This window comes from Erinaceus europaeus, chromosome 9, assembly GCF_950295315.1.
Source record: "Erinaceus europaeus chromosome 9, mEriEur2.1, whole genome shotgun sequence".
NCBI classification, from domain to species: domain Eukaryota; kingdom Metazoa; phylum Chordata; class Mammalia; order Eulipotyphla; family Erinaceidae; genus Erinaceus; species Erinaceus europaeus.
Window position 1 is genome coordinate 113806722 of NC_080170.1, and position 18372 is coordinate 113825093.

Genomic DNA, 18372 nt, shown 5'->3' on the forward strand with positions numbered 1-18372 from the left:
GTCTTCACACTTAGTAGAGTGCATGGTCTGCCAGGTAAGCTAACTCCCACTCCTATAGTCCTACTCTTCTAGCCACTGGAATACCAGAAAAACAAACCAAGTCCCATTGATTGAGTCAATCTTGCTCATACTTTGAGATTTTGAAAAGATCGTAAAATATTTTTCAATGGGAAGAAGAAATCATTGAGTTTTTTTTTTTTTACATTGAAACATAAGAACCTTTGGAGAACATGTGACAACACAAAAGTGGGTGCCTTTATGTTTGATTAATGCTTTTTTTTGCCATTTTGTGGATATAAAAGTGAACTCAAAGAAGTCGCTAGATACGGAATATTTTCCTGATCATAAAAATGCAAACCCTCTTCCTTGGATTTTATGTGGTGAATATCCTATGAATAATAAACAACTCTGCATCCATTTGTAAATTCATTTCAACTTTTCTAACATAAATGTGTGATTGATCCTTTGAGACCATTAAATCTGTTACCACATTCTCATTTACTCCCTCATTAATTAAAGAGTTCAATAAAATCTTTGACACAAAATTGATTTTAAAATTGAGTGGGAGTCATAATTTCTTCATTCAAATTTCATCCTTTAAAAAAGATAGATGGTAAGTGCCCATCTGTCTTATATAATACATATAAAATTATTTTAATTATCATTAGACATGACTAACTGAGAAAAGTGTCAGGGAGATAAAGAAGAAAGGAAGATTACATGACACTCTCAGCCACGATTATCAGACATTCAACTTCACAGGCAGATAGGAAGCTGCTAGAATTAATATATAGAAGTTAGAAGTCCCCAAATGAAGACTATGAAAAAAAAGAAGTCACTGGTAAATTGATAACATGTTAATTGTAAACTCAATATTACAATGGCACTTTTAGCAAATCTTGTGTATTCAAGTATGGTATTCATTCTAAAATTAGAATTGACTTAGTTGAGTTGTTTTCTTTAAGATTTCTAGCGTGCTAGACTGTACTTCCCCCAGAATGACTACTATAGTATCTACTATTTCACATAGTCTGCTTACAATTACCAGGTGGTGTACAGGTCTGTGTCCCCTTTCCCCTTGGATTCTGATTTAGGTGAACCAATAACTATGAGGGAAGCTATATGCTGTAACTTCCAAGGCTACCTCCTGAAGTCATTCCTTTGTGGCCTTTATTCTTGGAATCCAACCTCCAAATTGTGAGAAGGCTCAAGCATCTTGACAAAAGAACCACGGTGGAGGGAACGCATATGGAGAGTGAATAGCCCATGATCTCAGATGAACTCCCAGCTGTTAATCAGTAGCCACTTCCTAGCCACATGTTTGAGCCTTCTTGGAGTGACTCTTCAGGATCCACGTTTAGTTATTCAGACAACCTAACAGAGCTGAAATGAGCCTGTCCAAACTGTAGACCTATGAGCTAAGAAAACAATTGTTATTTTAAGTCACTATACTCTTAGGTAATTGGTAGCAATGGACAGTGACTATGCCTTGATATGTGATAGTATTCACTTTGAATGTTTCTAATCAATTAAAACTTCTCTAATAAAGCATTATTAGGACACGACTCTAATATATTAATCATAGCCATATGAAATAAGAACTGACAACCAATGGGAAGCCTATATAGCACATGCCCCTCATGGGCTCAGATATATATATATATATATATTCTAGTATCTTGTAATTGTTTCAAGGGCAAACTCAGAAGGATTATTTACAATCACCATTACTTTTGGTGAATAAATATCTAGATGGAAAACTCGTGCTTGTGTTTCTGTGTGGGGGTGTATCCTCTGAGGGGCTTCTGCTACTCATTGCAATGTGTGTTTTGGCTCTTTGCACTCATACTGGCTCAGGACACAGATACCATCATTGTCTTGAGACCCTCAAGTTCACATTTATCAGACTTCTTTATCTCCTTCCAATATTAATCCCAGTGTAATCATCTCTTAAATTCAGGATGTCTTTGCCAAGCTGTGATAGCCTCAAATTTTCCTCAACCCCTTTGTAGGATCATTCTTTACCCAAAAAAGTAGTGTTTTTTGTTGTTGTGGTGGTGGTGTGGTAACAGATAATACAATCTATATCATTTTTACTATTTTAATATATATATTTTTGGGGCATTATTTACATTCCTACTATGCTAATCACTGTCCATCTATCTCCAAACTGTTTTCTGTCCTCTCAGATAGCTCTATGCCCACTAAGTTATAACTCCCCATCCCTTCCTTACCTTTAGTAACCACCATTTTACTTTCTACCTCCATGAATTTGACCATTCTGCTTAAAGAATACAAGTGTCTGCAATGAAGGCTCATTCCTGAGTGGAATATTTTGCCATTTGTAGCTAATCAATTTTACTCCACTTAACGCCTTCAAGTTTCATCATGCTGTAGCATGTGTCGAGATTTCCTTTCTGTGGCCAAATAAAGTTTAGTCATACGTATATGTCATAGATATGTATGACATATCACCCTATCAATGGTATATGAATATTTGGATTGTTTCCACTTTTTAGCTGTTGTGAATAATGCCATTATGAATGATGGTGTTCAAATACCTATTTGATTCCTGCTTTCAAGTCTTTGGTGTATATACTCAGGAGAGGACTTTCAAGATGACAAGGAGATTCCATACCCTGTGCCTGCATGACAAATCCACCCCTCCTGGCAGCCATTTCTCCATTTTATCCACCCTTTATTTTATAGGAAACCAAGAAATTGAGAGGGTTATCAGACCTGTAGCACAGCTTCAACAAACATAAAGTGTTGTCCCTGAACCTGGTTAGAAAAAAAAGAAGAAGAAGAAGAGATGAAGTTATAGAAATGTCAGGGGGATGGATGGTGATGCATTGGTTTAAGTGCACACAGTAGGAAGTGCTAGGACCTGCTCAAGGATCCTGGTTCAAGCCCCCGGCTCCCCACCTGCGGGTGGATCACTTCACAAGTGGTGAAACAGGTCTGCAGGCATGTATCTTTCTATCTATCTACCCTCCCCTCTCAATTTCTCTCTATCCTATCCAATTAATCAGGGAGGGGCAGACAAAAAGGCCACCAGGAACAGTGGATTTGTAGTTTTGTAGTTTTATCGTTTTGTATGTTCATTTGTAGCCAATGAACCCCAGTGATAGCCTTGGAGGCAAAAAAAGAAAAAGAAAGAAATTTCAAATTCTACAACTTTCTATTTGTCTTTATGTAGTCCCTGTGTTGTTTGGGACGTTGATTGAGTTTTCTAGTATTCAAAAGCTATATGTGTACATTTTCAGATGGTTTTGAACACACCTTTAGTCAAATTTCCTTTTCCTTACAACAAAGGTCAAATATTACTTAACTAATCCCACCTGGTAGAGCACTCAGAAGAAAGCCCAGGCTCGTGGGCCCCCATAGGATCTCGCCTTCAACTTGGATCAACAACAGTAGAGAATGTTCCATCTTCCAAAGGGAGGATGGACAGCATACTCTATGCTACACCTGAGGAAGATGGGTCAATATTGGGGCAGCCTGGAATGTTCCTACTCATGACCATCGAATATGAACTCAGATCTATAGGGATGCAGAGGTCACATAGGCTCCTAAGCTGATTATGGGTCCCAGATCATATCAAATCGATAGGATTTACAGTCAACAATATTTATACACCTTTCCCATATTATGGAGCTACTCTTCCCTGATCCAGCTTTCTGGTCCTTGTTCCAACCATGAAATCATCTCCCCAGACAATAACTTGGATCCACCAGCATATCAGATTTCAGGCTCAGGGGAAAAAAGAAAAAAAAAAATAGCATAGCGCAGCCCATTTGGAATATAACTAAAATATGCCTACTAGCTATCTACAAATTGGAGGACCCCCTAACTCTTTATCTGCACTATTCCAGCCTTTAGGTCCATGATTGGTCAACAATTTGTTTGGCTTTGTATGTTAACTCTCTTTTCAACCACTAGGTTCCAGATGCTAGCAGGATGCAACCAGACTTCCCTGGACAGACAACCCCACCAATGTGTCCTGGAGCTCCTCTTGTCCAGAGCCCTTCCCCACTAGGGGAAGAGAGAGAGAGACAGGCTGGGAGTATGGATCGACCTGTCAATGCCCATGTTCAGCGGGGAAGCAATTACAGAAGCCAGACCTTCCATCTTCTGCATCCCATAATGACCTTGGGTCCATACTCCCAGGGCATTAGAGAATAAGAAAGCTATCAGGGGAAGGAATGGGATACAGAGTTCTGGTGGTGGGAATTGTGTGAAGTTGTACCCCTCTTATCCTATGGTTTTGTCAATGTTTCCTTTTTATAAATAAAAAATTAAAACAAAAAAAGTCCATGTTCAGCAAATACAAGCACCCTCAAGACTCACAAGGAAATGACAGCTTCTTTTCTATGTCACAAGTAAGCCTCCTATCGTCAATTTCATGGACTATTTATCACACATAGCTACTATCTCCACATTATGTTAAATTCAAAATAGTTTAATTGGGACTTTCTGAAAAAATCTTATCTTTCCTTGATTTCTATAAATGAAACTACAATCCTAAACTTAGATGGACCACTATGATTTTGCTTCCTTTTCTGTCATACTTCTCAGAAAGCCATTCTTGGCCTAGACAGTCCTACTCACTGTGCTGAGCACAATTCTACTTTTTTTTTTTCTCTGTAAAGCATTTCCCCACCTTTCCAGTCTAGATTAGTCATTTTTGACAATTCCTAGCTTGATCTGTATCTCCTATTGTTGACAGCAAAGAGTAGGCTACATTTAGCTACTGATCAGTAATTATAGATGAAGTTGGCTTCCCAACGGAGAGTGTAAATAGGGAGAAATCCACTTTCTTTTTTAAATTTTCTTTTAAAAATTATTTATTTATTTTCCCTTTTGTTGCACTTGTTGTCTTTTTATTGTTGTTGTAGTTATTATTGTTGTTGTTATTGATGTCGTCATTGTTAGATAGGACAGAGGGAAATGGAGAGAGGAGGGGAAGACAGAGAGGGGGAGAGAAAGACAGACACCTGCAGACCTGCTTCACCGCCTGTGAAGTCACTCCCCTGCACGTGGGGAGCGAGGGGCTTGAACCGGGATCCTCATGCCGGTCCTTGTGCTTTGTGCCACATGCGCTTAACCCACTGCACTACCGCCCGACTCCCAATTTTTTTTTCACTTTTGTTGCCTTTGTTGTTTTATTGTTGTTGTTATTATTGTTGTTATTGATGTCGTTGTTAGATAGAACAGAGAGAAATGGAGAGAGAAGGGGAAGGCAGAGGGAGGGAGAGAAAGACAGACACCTGTAGACCTGCTTCACTGCCTGTGAAGCGAACCCCCTGCAGGTGGGGAGCCAGGCCTCCAGCCGGGATCCTTGTGCGTGCGGGTCCTTGTGCTTTGCACCATCTGCGCTTAACCGCTGCGCTACCACCCACCTCTCCACTTTTTCTTACACCTGGCATTTTCCATCAAAAACATCTTGAAAGTTCTATACAGGGAGATAATTAGCTATTATTTTAAAAAGAATGAATTAAGTAAAATATATTGTGATCCTATTTAATATAAAATTAATACTGTATCTAAGCTTTACTTTGAATTTGTAGGGTACGTGTCTATGTTATGTCTTTCTCTCTTTTATGTTAGGCAAATGCTTTCAACTTTATTTTTATGTCTGAATTTGAAAACAGCTTTTCTAGTTTTGAAATATGGGCATATTAGTGACCATGACAAAAAATTTTTTTTACAATTTTTTATTTGCTTTTTTATTTTGGGATAGAGACAGAGAGAAATTGAAAGAGGAAGATAGATAGATGATAGATAGATAGATAGATAGATAGATAGATAGATATCAGCAGCACTGCTTCACTACTTGTGAGGTTTCCCACCTGCCAGTAGGGATCAAGGGTTTGAACCCAGTTCCTTGTGCACTATAACATGTGCAGGCTACAGACATTTCCACCACTCAGCCACAGATCATGTAGAAATCTTAACATTGGAGACTCTCTCTCTCTCCCTCCCCTTCTTGGATTCAGATCTGTTTCATCTGAACACAGTGCTTACCAAGCTGAATAAGCTCATTTCCCTTGGACAATCTCCAAGCAGAGTTATCTCTAAATGATACCTTAGGGATCATCTTTAGAGACCCATCTGGTTTTTGTTCTACAATGCAAATAAATAAAACTGTAAATTCAAGTCTATGAAAAAAAAAAACAACAGGCCATAAAGTGTTTCTGCAGCTAAGCCACGTACCATTGATATAAATTCATGTAGGCCTCCAGGTTCTTTTCCCAGTCCCACTATCAGAAATGTGTACAACGTTCCTTCAGTCATTTTTACTTCTCCAGCTGGCCTTGTTTCAGGCCTCCATGATGAAATGAGTTGCTGATCATTTTGTCTGGAGTCAGGAGACTGAGACGAGACATGAGCACTGCTCTCATGTCCCAGTACGTCAAGCAGTGTAGAAATGTCAAGTATTTTTAGTTTCTGCCTCATAGTTGTTACAGGATTCTAGACTCCCAATGTGCATTTCATCCCTAGGGTATGAAAGCACAGTGAGTCATTTCTCTAGGGAAGAAAAGAGGTCTCCTTCTGAATGAGGCTTTTGTTTTTACGTCTTATGTTCAATTCCTTATAGTTTTTACAGTCACAACTGACTTTTCAAGTTGTGTGTGTGTGTGTGTGTGTGTGTGTGTGTGTGTGAAATACTTAAGAGAAATAGAAGAGGCTGTGTGGGGACACACCCAGTAGGGTGCATGTGTTCCAGTGCACAAGGACCCAGGTTGAAGCCTCCAGTCCCCAACTGTGGGGGTGAGGGGGCTTCACGAGAGGTAAAGCAATGCTACAGTAGTCTTTCTCTCTCTTTCCCTATCTTCCCTTTCTCTCTATATATAAAAAATAAATAAATAACACAAAGGATATATTGTCAGGAGGTTAGGAACTAGCTCAGCAGGCAGAACATACGTGTTTTTTTCAGAACATACATATGACCATGCAAGAAGACACAGGTTCCAGCCCCCTGGAACCACAGGGGAACACCTGTACTAGGGGAACTTTCATGATGCTGTGAAGCTTCTCACTATCTCTCTTTCTGTATCTCTACCTGAAATTTTGAAGGGAAGAACAAAACATATATATATATATACATATAGGAGCAGTGGAGTCTCAAGGGCACAAATCTTAGTAGGAAAAATTAAAAAGATGAAGAAATACATTCAGATGGCATGAAAGGTGACACAGGGGAAAGTGTGCCCAGACATGTAACCATGAGGTTGTAAATTCGATTCCCATCATTGGATATGCCAGAAATGCTCTGGGTCCTCTGCCATCTCTCCCTTGCCCCTTCTCTCCTTCTCACAAATCTTCAACAATAAAATACGTGCTAAGGAGGTGCTAGCAGTTCAAGATGTAAACACGCAATTTTTAAAAAAAATTATTATTAAGAACTCAACACTTCCTAGAAGTGTTTTGAGACTGTACTGAGTGTATAACAATGGAAAAGGACTTAGTTGTGGCTGAGGTTTTTTTTTTTTTGCAGACAACTGCCACAGGGAGGTGATAAAGCATACCTATATCTCACCAAATATACTGTAAGTCATTAGCCTCCAATGGAATGATAAAACAAATAATATAATAATTAGAAAAAGAAAAAAATCCCTGCCAGAAAAAGTGGTACAGTTCCCAGTTTTGCCACTAGAGGTCTCAATTTATACATTTCCCTCGCTAGTAAAAGCTTAGATATTGTCACTGAATAGTTTCACAGCAAAATGTTGCTAAAAGAATAACCACCATAATGACCCTGGGTCCATAATCCCAGAGGGCTAAAGAATAGGAAAGCTATCAGAGGAGGGGTTGGGAAATGGAGTTCTGGTGGTGGGAATTGTGTGGACTTGTACCCCTCTGATCCTATGGTGTTGTCAGTGTTTCCATTTTATAACTAAAAATTAAAATAAAAAGAATAACCACCAAAGGGATAACATTCCTTTTTAAGATATCCTTACAGCTTAAAACAAGTCCTAGTACCTGTGTTTACAATTTTGTTTCACTATAACATCTATCCTTTAAAAAGAGTTTATTTTTAAATGTTAAATACAGACTTTTATTTAGAATTGAGAGCTAATCAATGCAGTTGAGAGCCAGTCAAGGCTGTATTTTAAAGCTGTGTACTCCAAGGCTTGAATTCCTGATCTTCAGATTGAATTCTAACAGGACAGTGGCAAGCAGCTTCCCTCTGGCTGCAGACAAGGTGCTGAAACAGATAAAAATGAGTCAGTGATGCTTTTACTTCTCACCCCACCACAGCCACCAAACTTTGCATATAAGAACTCTAGTCCCAGCAGCCAAATATCAGTCAAACAAGATTCCAAGGAAGCCATCATATATTAAAAAGAGACTTTTGTTAAGCACACGTGGCACAAAGCACAAGGACGTGAGCGCAAAGATCCCGGTTCAAGCCCCCAGCTCCCCACCTACAAGGGTGCGCTTCACAAGTGGTGAAGCAAGTCTGCAGGTGTCTTTCTCTCCCCCTCTCTGTCTTCCTCTCCTTCCTCTCTCAATTTCTCTGTCCTATCCAACAACAAAGACAAGCAATAATAATAGCAACAACAATGATAAGCAACAGGGAAAAAATAGCCTCCAGGAGCAGCGGATTCATAGTGCAGGCACCAAGACCCAGCAGTGACCCTGGAGGCACAAAAATAATGATAATAGAGAGTCGGGCGGTAGCGCAGCGGGTTAAGCGCACATGGCACAAAGCGCAAGGACTGGCCTAAGGATTCTGGTGTGAGCCCCCGGTTCCCCACCTGCAAGGGAGTCGCTTCACAGGCGATGAAAGAGGTCTGCAGGTGTCTATCTTTCTCTCCCCCTCTCTGTCTTCCCCTCCTCTCTCCATCTCCCTCTGTCCTATCCAACAACGAACGACATCAACATCAATAACAACAATAATAACCACAACAAGGCTACAATAAGGACAACAAAAAGGGAAAAAATTGCCTCCAGGAGCAGCGGATTCATGGTGCAGGCACTGAGCCCCAGCAATAACCCTGGAGGCAAAATAATAATAATAGTAATAACAAAAAAAGAGAGAAAGACTTTTAAAAACATCACTATGCCCTATGTGTGGACAGAGATAACAGTGCTTATGGGAAAGAAGATCACTAGAAACAAGAGATACATTGTTGGGTAATTTCTTTTCCCTCTATGGCTTGATATTAATAAAAACAATTTCTGTCATTGAACTGCTCATTCGAAGGTGCTTGTTAATTATTTTATAATTTAGTCAGAAGTGTGAGAAATAAAAGGTGGAACATGAGATCTTAAGTTCAAGCAGTAGATTTATTTAATCAGATTAATTCTGATTGCCATCTTTTCTTGGAAACACTATCCCTTGCTGTAACAATCACCTTGACAATATCTCCCAATTCATGAGACTTAGGTTTACTCTGCATGAGTGACAGGTTTAAACACTTGGCAGGCATTACAGAACTGAAATTCCATACTAACTAGACACTTATTGTAGAAGTCGCTATTCTTGGGGGGCAGGCAGTGGTATAGGTTAAGAGCACATAGTGCGAAGCACGAGGCCCTGCATAAGGAGCTGGGTTTGCCCCCACCTCCAGCTCTCCACCTACAGTGGGGACACTTCATGAGTGGCAAAGCAGGTCTGCAGGAATCTATCTTTCTCCCTCTTTACCCCCCCCACTCTGTCTTATCCAATAATATGGAAACAATGGCTGCTAGGAGTAGTAGATTTGTAATGCTGGCACCAAGCCTCAAGGATTGCCCTGGAGGAAAAGGAGGAGGAGGAGGAGGTGGAGGAGAAGAAGAAGAAGAAGAAGAAGAAGAAGAAGAAGAAGAAGAAGAAGAAGAAGAAGAAGGAGGAGGAGGAGGAGGAGGAGGAGGAGGAGGAGGAGGAGGAGGAGGAGGAGGAGGAGGAGGAGGAGGAGGAGAAGGAGAAGGAGAGGAGAAGAAAAAGAAGAAGGAGGAGGAGGAGAAAGAAGAAGAGGAGGAGGAGAAAGAAGAAGAGGAGGAGGAGAAAGAAGAAGAGGAGGAGGAGAAAGAAGAAGAGGAGGAGGAGGAGGAGGAGGAGGAGGAAGAAGAAGAAGAAGAAGAAGAAGAAGAAGAAGAAGAAAGAGAGAAAGAAAGAAAGAAAGAAAGAAAGGGAGAAAGAAAGAAGATAAAAAGAGTAAAGAGAAGGAGAAATAAGAAGAACAAAAAGAAGAAGAGGAAGTTTCAATTGCTATTCTTCATACTCCTGTGTGAGCTGACAAATTAGAAGGCAAATAAGTAGAAAATCAGGGACTCAAGCCCATGTAATCTGAGTCCAGATTTTGCAAATTCAACCACTGTGTCAAAAATCGTTTTTGTTATTTTTCTCCAATAGGAAAAAAAAATCAAAGCCCACATTCAAAAGCTTTCTGGCCCTTTTAAGGATGTCATCTGGGAAACATACACACCTTTCCTTGGCTTCAATAGTTCTGGATTGAATCCATTGGAGTTAACCTTTGGAGCCTGCAGCTCATTCTTGGAATATCCCCTGTGGTAGTGAGTCTCTCTTGGAAAGGAGGGTTTTCCTTTGGACTCAACCAAATTTCTTTTCAGCCAAAGACAGTGATGGAAAGTGGATCTATAATCTGGGTGATGCCATTTTTGGTTAAATAAAAAAAATGAAACAGGGTTGAGAGGCACTGGGACAGGTGGGTTCTCTAAATAGGGCTGTTCCAAGGTGAAGTTCCAGTCCGTAAAGAAACAACAGCTCTAGGCTCAAGAATTGCAGTTTGAACTGATTAGATTTGATGGGGGAAGGATCTGAACATCAGTTTAAACATGAGAGTTTGGGTGGACATGTTTCTCTTTATATGGTCACATTAGTTGCTTTTGTAACAACTTAAAAATATATAATTGTTTTTTTCTTAATTTTTCTTTAATTTTTTATTATCTTCATTTATTTATTAGAGACAGCTAGAAATTGAGAGGAGGAGGGGAGATAGAGAAGGAGAGAGACAGAGATGCCTGTAGAACTACTTCACCAGTCACAAAGCTTTCCCTCTGCAGGTGGGGAGCAGGGGCTCGGTCCTTGTGCACTGTAACGTGTGCACTCAACCAGGTGTGCCACCACCTAGCCCCCTCTTAATTTTTCTTGATTTAGAGTCCACAGCACCATCCTACCATGTTATGTGGTTCCAGGGAAGGAACCCAAGGTCTTACGCAGGCAAGGCTTGCATTCTATCACTGACCCACCTTCTCTTTTGAAATTACACTGCTGGAATGTAATTTATCCAAACGTTCAAGATGTCTAGTGTGGCAAACACAGACAGTATGTGTCAACCACTCAGGCTACTGTAAGAAGTAAAGATTGTTTCATTTTCAAAACATTATATGTTAAGGGTCAGAAAAGCACACATGTATTCTTAATCTTTCATCTCTTCCCAGGGGTCTAGGCCAGGAAGTAAGTTCATCACATTTACACAGAGAGCTTATCTTATAAGAAAAACTACTCTCCCCTCCACACAACTTAAACTCAGACTCACAGGAGACAGAGACTGTTCTCTATCAGTAACTGGATAACTAAAGAATGAGGAAATACATTGTTAAAATGTTCTTTCTCTATTACTAGACATGTGGACTAGATTGTAACTCTGGAACTACTTAGCCAAAGGGAAACCAGAGAAAGGGTTTTGTGTTAGGGAGTAAATACTTGCTGTTGTCTTCAGCCAGCATACGCCAATCTAAGAGCTTCCAGTTAAGTTCAGCACCAGATTTTGCAGAATCAAATAGTTGTCTCACTTTCTGACTTTCTTCAAGTTTCCCAAATCCATTCTTGAGGTTAATGGCTAATTTATTTCTTAATTATTATTTATTTATTGGAGGATTAATGTTTTATAGTTGACAGTAAATACAATAGTTTGCACGTGCATAACATTTCCCAGTTTTCCACATAGCAATACAACCCTCACCAGGTCCTCTGCCATCCTGTTCCAGGACCTGTACTCTCCCTCCTCTCCCCACCCACCCCCAGAGTTTTTTACTTTGGTGCAATATGCCAACCCCAATCTGAGTTCTGCTTAGTGTTTTCTCTACCGACCTTGTTTTTTAATTTCTGCCTATAAGTGAGATCATTCCATATTCACTCTTCTGTTTCTGACTTATTTCACTTAACTTAATGATTTTTTTCAAGCTCCATGAAATCACCATTTTTAATACCTGAGTAGTATTCCATTGTGTAAATATACCACAACTTGCTCAGGCACTCATCTTTTGTTAGACACCTGGGTTGCTTCTAGGTTTTGGCTATTACAAAGCGTGCTGCTATGAACATAGGTATACACAAATCTTTTTGGATGAGTCTGTTTGGTTCATTAGAATATATTCCCAGGAGAGAAATTGCAGGGTCATAGCGTAGGCCCATTTCTAGCTTTCTGAGAGTTCTCCATACTGCTCTCCACAGAGGTTGGACCCATTTATATTCCCACGACCAGTGCAGGAGGGTTCCTTTGTCCCCACAACCTCTCCAGCATTTGTTGCTGCTATCTTTTCTGGTGCATGACATTCTCACAGGAGGGGTCAATTTATTTCTAATACTACTGAAATTTTTTCCCTCAGCATCTGGACAATGTGTGCAATGGACTACAAGTTGATACTTCCTTTCACCACCACCACCCCCCATGCCTGTGTTGACCTCCTAGCCCATGAGGTGATGGTACCAAGAGCTAAGACTTTCAGGAGGTGATTAGGGCATGAGAGTAGAGCTCACAAGACCACTCTCAGAATCTCAGTGACCTTATAAGGAAACTGTTTTTTTCTATACAGAGGAGCAAGGGATCAGAAGTCCAGCATACGCAAGGAGGAACAGGGCTTTTCTCACAACCCCACCATAATGGCACCCAGTCCTCAGATTTCTAGTCTCCAGAACTGTGAGAATTGCAGTTCTCTTGTTTCTTTATAAGCCACCCCATCTAGGGAACTTCATGACAGCAGTCTAAACCCAACTAAGACAATAGCCTTCTGATTGTTTCAATCCCATCTACCCGGAAGTGTCTTGTTTATATTTCTACTAATTTTGTGAAGTCATCCTTGATTATGAACTCTGCCTTGACCTCTTGACTTGAAATGATCCCTCCCTTTGGACCTTTCGTACTCACACTGCTGCACACAACTCATTAGACTCATGTTCTCACATGGCTACTAGCTTTTTACTTGAGTATATTTCATTTCTCAAATGATGTTCTACAATGAAGGGAGATTGACCTTTCCTCCTCTCCCCCAGACTGATGTTTTCTTTCTTGTTTTATATATTTCCTTTTATTGTGGGCATTTCCCACTCACTTTTTAGGTCTGTGCTTAGATCATGTAAGTTCTTAGTGATATTTATCAATTTTTATCCATGATTTTTACAATTTTATTAGTGATTTAATAATGATTCACAGGATTGTAAGATAACAAGAGTACAATTCCATCCAGTTCCCGTAGCCAGAGTTTCTTGTTCCGTCTCCTCCATTGTGAATTTTCCTATTTTATTTATTTATTTATTTATTTTGCCTCCAGGGTTATTGCTGTTGCTCAGTGCCTCCATTATAAACCCATTGCTCCTGTTGCCATTTTTTTTTCAATTTTCTTTTTCTTTTCTTTTCTTTTCTTTTTTTTTGGCAGGGGGTAGGACAGAGAGAAATTGAGAAGGGATGTGGGGATAGGGACAGAGACAGAGACAGAGAGACACCTGCAGACCTATTTCAACACTTGTGCAAAGATTCCCCCCCACACCCCCATAGATGGGGAGCCGAGGCTCCAACCTGTATCCTTGCACAGGTCCTTGCGCTTGGTTCTATGTGTTACTATATGTGTGTGCTTAACCCTCAACCTGGTGTACCACTGCCTAGCCTGCCCTCCCTATACTTTATCTTTCTGGGAGTATGGAACAAAATTATTTATGGGGTGCAGAAGATGGAAAGTCTGGCTTCTGTAATTGCTTTTTTTCTGGACATGAATACCGGCAGATCAACTAATAACCCAGTTTTCTTTTATCTTTCCCTAGGTGAGTAGGGCTCTGAGAGTTGAGGCATTGGAACACATTGGTGAGGTCTTCTGCCCAGGGAGGCAGGATAGAATCATAGTAGCATCTGCAACTTGGTGGCTGAAAGGTGATAAGGTACAAAGCAAATTTCAATAAACAGGAACCCAAAAGTAGAAATAGAGAAAATGAAACTAGGGGTCTTCCTGTGGGAAGAAGCTAAGAAATCTATTTTAGGTGTGTTTCATGTGGCCCATGACTTTGGTCATTTTTGCCTGAGCCTGATAGCTAATCCTATCCATGTTTATTACACCAGTGGAAACATGATCTAATTTCCCACCTTGAAGATTTAGCTTGTAGATAACACTTTTTCTTAATAAATATTCGTTGATTTACTTTCTCCCGTTATTTTTATTTATTAAGCACACTTTTTCTTCTTTCCTTCTTCCTTTTTTTTTCTTCTTTCCTTCCTCTTTCTCCTCCTTCTCCTCTTTCTTTTCTTATTCTTCTGCCTAGCCCATGCTTCAATTTCACAGCTCCCAGGCTGCTTGTGAGTTGTAAATTGAGACAGATTGATACTGAGGCAGAACAGAAAGAGAAGGGTGGATATTACAGCACCTCCATGTGGTGCCAGTCTTCAAACCTAAGAAGCACACATGGCAAGACACATGTCCTGCTTGGTGAACGCTCTCTTTGGCCAGGCATACATTTACTTCCAGGAAGAATAACTTTATTTAGAGGAGAGGCAGCCTGAATTGAATATATTTATATTTGTTCAGTGATTGAATCAAAGTACAGTGGCAGGAATGGATTATAGCACATGAAAAACATGTGGTCTTTTCCCTAAAAATGTGTTGCTAAAATATAATGAACTCTTCTTGTTATGTCGAACTAGAGATTTTGACAAGTTGATTTTCCAGCAGTCTCTTTCAAAATATTATTTAGAACTTCCCTTGTTTTAACAGTATTCGTTTTCATTCTCCTGTGGGTTCTGAATATAAACAAATATAACATCTAATAATTCATAGGTAAGCAACTTTATAGTTATTGGTGCTCTATAGTCAACAAACATTCACACATTAAATGGTTTCTTTCTTGTGATTATTGATCATTTAAGTCAAATATGCTGGGGAAGATTAATGTTATACTTTCTCTCCCTAAAGTCGTACAGTTTGAGGTGACAAATTTTCTCAAAGAAATCAAGTTCTTTTTTTTTTTTTTTTTTTTTTAGAAATCAAGTTCTAATAATTCCTACTTGTTCTAGTAAAATAAGACCTTGTGTCTTCTCCTCCGTCATCCCATGGACCGAATCTTACTGTGTTTCAACTGCATTTTCAACTTTTAATGTAGTTCAGAGGGAGGTTTTTAGACATAAGTATGTCTTTATGAAATCAAAGCTTTTCTAGATATTCTTCTTTGTTAACATTTTAATCTGTTACATGTTCTATGTTTCCCACACACATGGTTGTTAAGGAAAAAAAAAAACCCAAAAAACAGCTGACAAAATAGCTCACTTGGATAGTAGGAGCCACCCAGGTTCAAGCCTGGTTGGTCTCTACTGCATTAAAGAAAGTATTGGTGCTATGGTCTCTTTCACTCTTGCTCTTCCTCTTTATTTCTTTTTAGAAAAAAAAAAAGAAGAAAGGAAGGCAGGCAGGAAGAGAGAGGAAGAAGAGGGAGGAAAGAAGGAAGGAAGGCAGAGGAAAAGAAAAGTCCAGTGTTATTATGACTTTTGGTTGATAACCCAGTAAGCATTATTTCCAAAAAGAAAAAAAAATACTACAGACCTACAACTAACAGGATATTCTGTGAATATGTTAGCAATCTTGTTGAGCAGTAGTTTATTATTGAAACTCCAATTAAAAATCATGTTGAATGCCCATGAAAATTTTGTTGCTGGTACTATCTACCTATAAGAAATTAAACAACTCAGTGTATATACTTATTAGTGCATTTGTAGTGAGCTTTTTTTTTTTTTTTTTTTTGTCTCCAGGGTTATTGCTGGGGCTCAGTGCCTACACTACGAATCCACTGCTCCTGGAGGCTATTTTTTCCCTTTTGCTGCCCTTGTTGTTTATCTTTGTTGTTATTATTGTTATTGTCATTGCTGTCATTGTTGTTGGATAGGACAGAGAGTAATGGAGAGAGGAGGGGAAGACAGAGAGGGGGAGAGAAAGATAGACACCTGCAGGCCTGCTACACCGCTTGTGAAATGACCCCCCTGCAGGTGGGGAGCCAGGGGGCTCGAACCGGATCCTTATGCTGGTCCTTGAGCTTTGCACCATGTGCACTTAACCCACTGCCTTACAGCCTGGACCCCTTGAGCTATTTTTATTTTTTTTTTGTCAAGAAAAACATTTAGGGAGTTGTCCTGAGGGTAGTTGCTTGATCCCTGTGTTCTTTATCTATTGTTCTCTGCTTCGATGCATCATGCAGCAGGATCTTGGTAAACACTTAGTCAACTTCAAAGAAAATGGGAGAAAACTCTGCCCACAACTGATCAATTATATCTGTGGAAGTTTTTGGTTAAGTGCACACATTACAGTACATAAAAACTCAAATTCAAGCCCCTGGTCCCCACCGGCAGGGGGAAAGCTTCACAAGTGGTGAAGCAGCTCTGCCAGTGTCTCTCTGTCTCTTTCTCTCTCTCTACCTCTTCCTCCTCTCTTAATTTCTCTCTGTCTCTATCCAGTAATAAATAAAAAAAATGATTAATGCTATCCAGATTCAATTTCAAGATTGCTGAGTGTGATTTCTATCTGGGCTCACCATTCTCTTTCTGTTGGGCCTGTGGTCCTGCTGCTGTTAACTTCCTTGTTCAGTTCCTCTGTGCATCCTGATGTGATTTCCCTTCTTTTGAGTCCCCTTTGCTTTCATATGAATCATGGAATATTATATATGCGCGTGTAGACAGTCCTCTGCTATATATTCTAGGTAGATATCATAGTGTTTTTCTTTCTCGTTGTTAAGAGAGTTCTGAGTACATTCAAGCAAAAAGTGACTTTTGAGCACCAGGAGCTAGGTCATCTGGTAGAGAGCACACTTTACCATGGTTGAGGGCCTGAGCTCAAGACTATTAAACCACTTGGGAGCATCATGCAAAAGGGGAAGTTCATGAGCAGTGGAGTAGTGCTGTGGTGTGTCTCTGTCTCTCTCTGTCTCTCCCTATTTGTTTCCCTCCAAGACTGAAAGGAAAAAGAAGTCTATCAGATGTCAGTGGAATTACACAGGCATGAAGTCTCAGTGGTTAAGAAAAATAGACTGAGGCAGCTGGGTAGTTCTGCACCTGGCGGAGCACACACACTACAATGTGCAATGACACGGGTTCAAGTCTCACCCCACCCCCTCAGAGGAGAAGCTTCATGAGTGGTGACGCATTGCTGCAGGTGTCTTTCTCCCTTCTCTTTAGGGAGTTGGGTGGTAGCACAGATGATTAAGCGCAAATGGCACAGAGCACAAGGACTGGCTTAAGGATCCGAGTTTGAGCGATGCAGGTCTGCAGGTGTCTTTCCCCCTCTCTATCTTACCCTCCTCTCTCCATTTCTCTCTGTCCTATCCAACGACAACAACAACAATAACTACAACAATAAAACAATAAGGGCAACAAAAGGGAATAAATAAATATTTAAAAAAGGAGAAATCTTTCCTTCCCTTTTTAATGCCTCTCTGTCCTCTCAAATAAGTGATTTTTAAAAAAAGAAAGAAAGAAAGATCAGACAAAAATAGTAAAGAAATAAATAAGCAAGCACTGCCAAAATATCTCACTTGGATAGTGCACTTACTCTATCATGAGGCAACACCCAGGTTTGAGCTTTGCCCTCACCACATCAAAGAAAGTTTCTGTGCTGTGCTCTGTATAGCTGAAAAAGTGGGTCTAGAGCAGTGTAGTCTCAGTGGCAACAAAAAGAAAGAAAGAAGAGGAAGAAGGAGGAGGAGGAGGAGAAGGAGAAGGAGGAGAGGGAGGATAGCTAACCCTATTAAGTTGTATAACCTGCTGTGTGTTCAGCTCCAGTTTGACCTCTAGCACCATATGAGAAAACCACTGCACCAGGAGAAGCTCTAGCACGTTAGTGACCTCTCCATTTCTCTCTGTTTCTGTCTCTGGGTTGGATGTACATGTGTACGTGTGCACATATGGAAAAAAAATGAAATAGTTGACCTGGGATCAGTGGTCTCATCCAGGTATTAGGAATCATTTCTATACTAAAATCTATTGAGATTGTATATTTCTGTCCTCTCCTTTGCTTCCTCGTGGTACAAAATAGAAGTTCTAGAAGCCTTTAGTATGAAACAGTGAATTTTTTATGTTGATGATATGTACATAGAGCTCATTATAGTAAATTAACTGCATTCATGACTCTATACTTCCTAATGTTAAAAGAAATAGCATCTTTACCTTCCTC

At 40.0% G+C, this 18372-nt stretch overlaps 1 non-coding gene across 1 annotated transcript; it reads right to left on the minus strand.

Annotated features, from left to right (window-relative positions):
- Positions 1–8277: 8277 nt before the first annotated feature.
- LOC132540589 (small nucleolar RNA SNORD30) lies at positions 8278–8346 on the minus strand. Its single transcript, XR_009551783.1, has one exon. It is a non-coding gene; the product is annotated as a small nucleolar RNA SNORD30 (small nucleolar RNA).
- Between the last annotated feature and the right edge of the window lie 10026 nt (positions 8347–18372).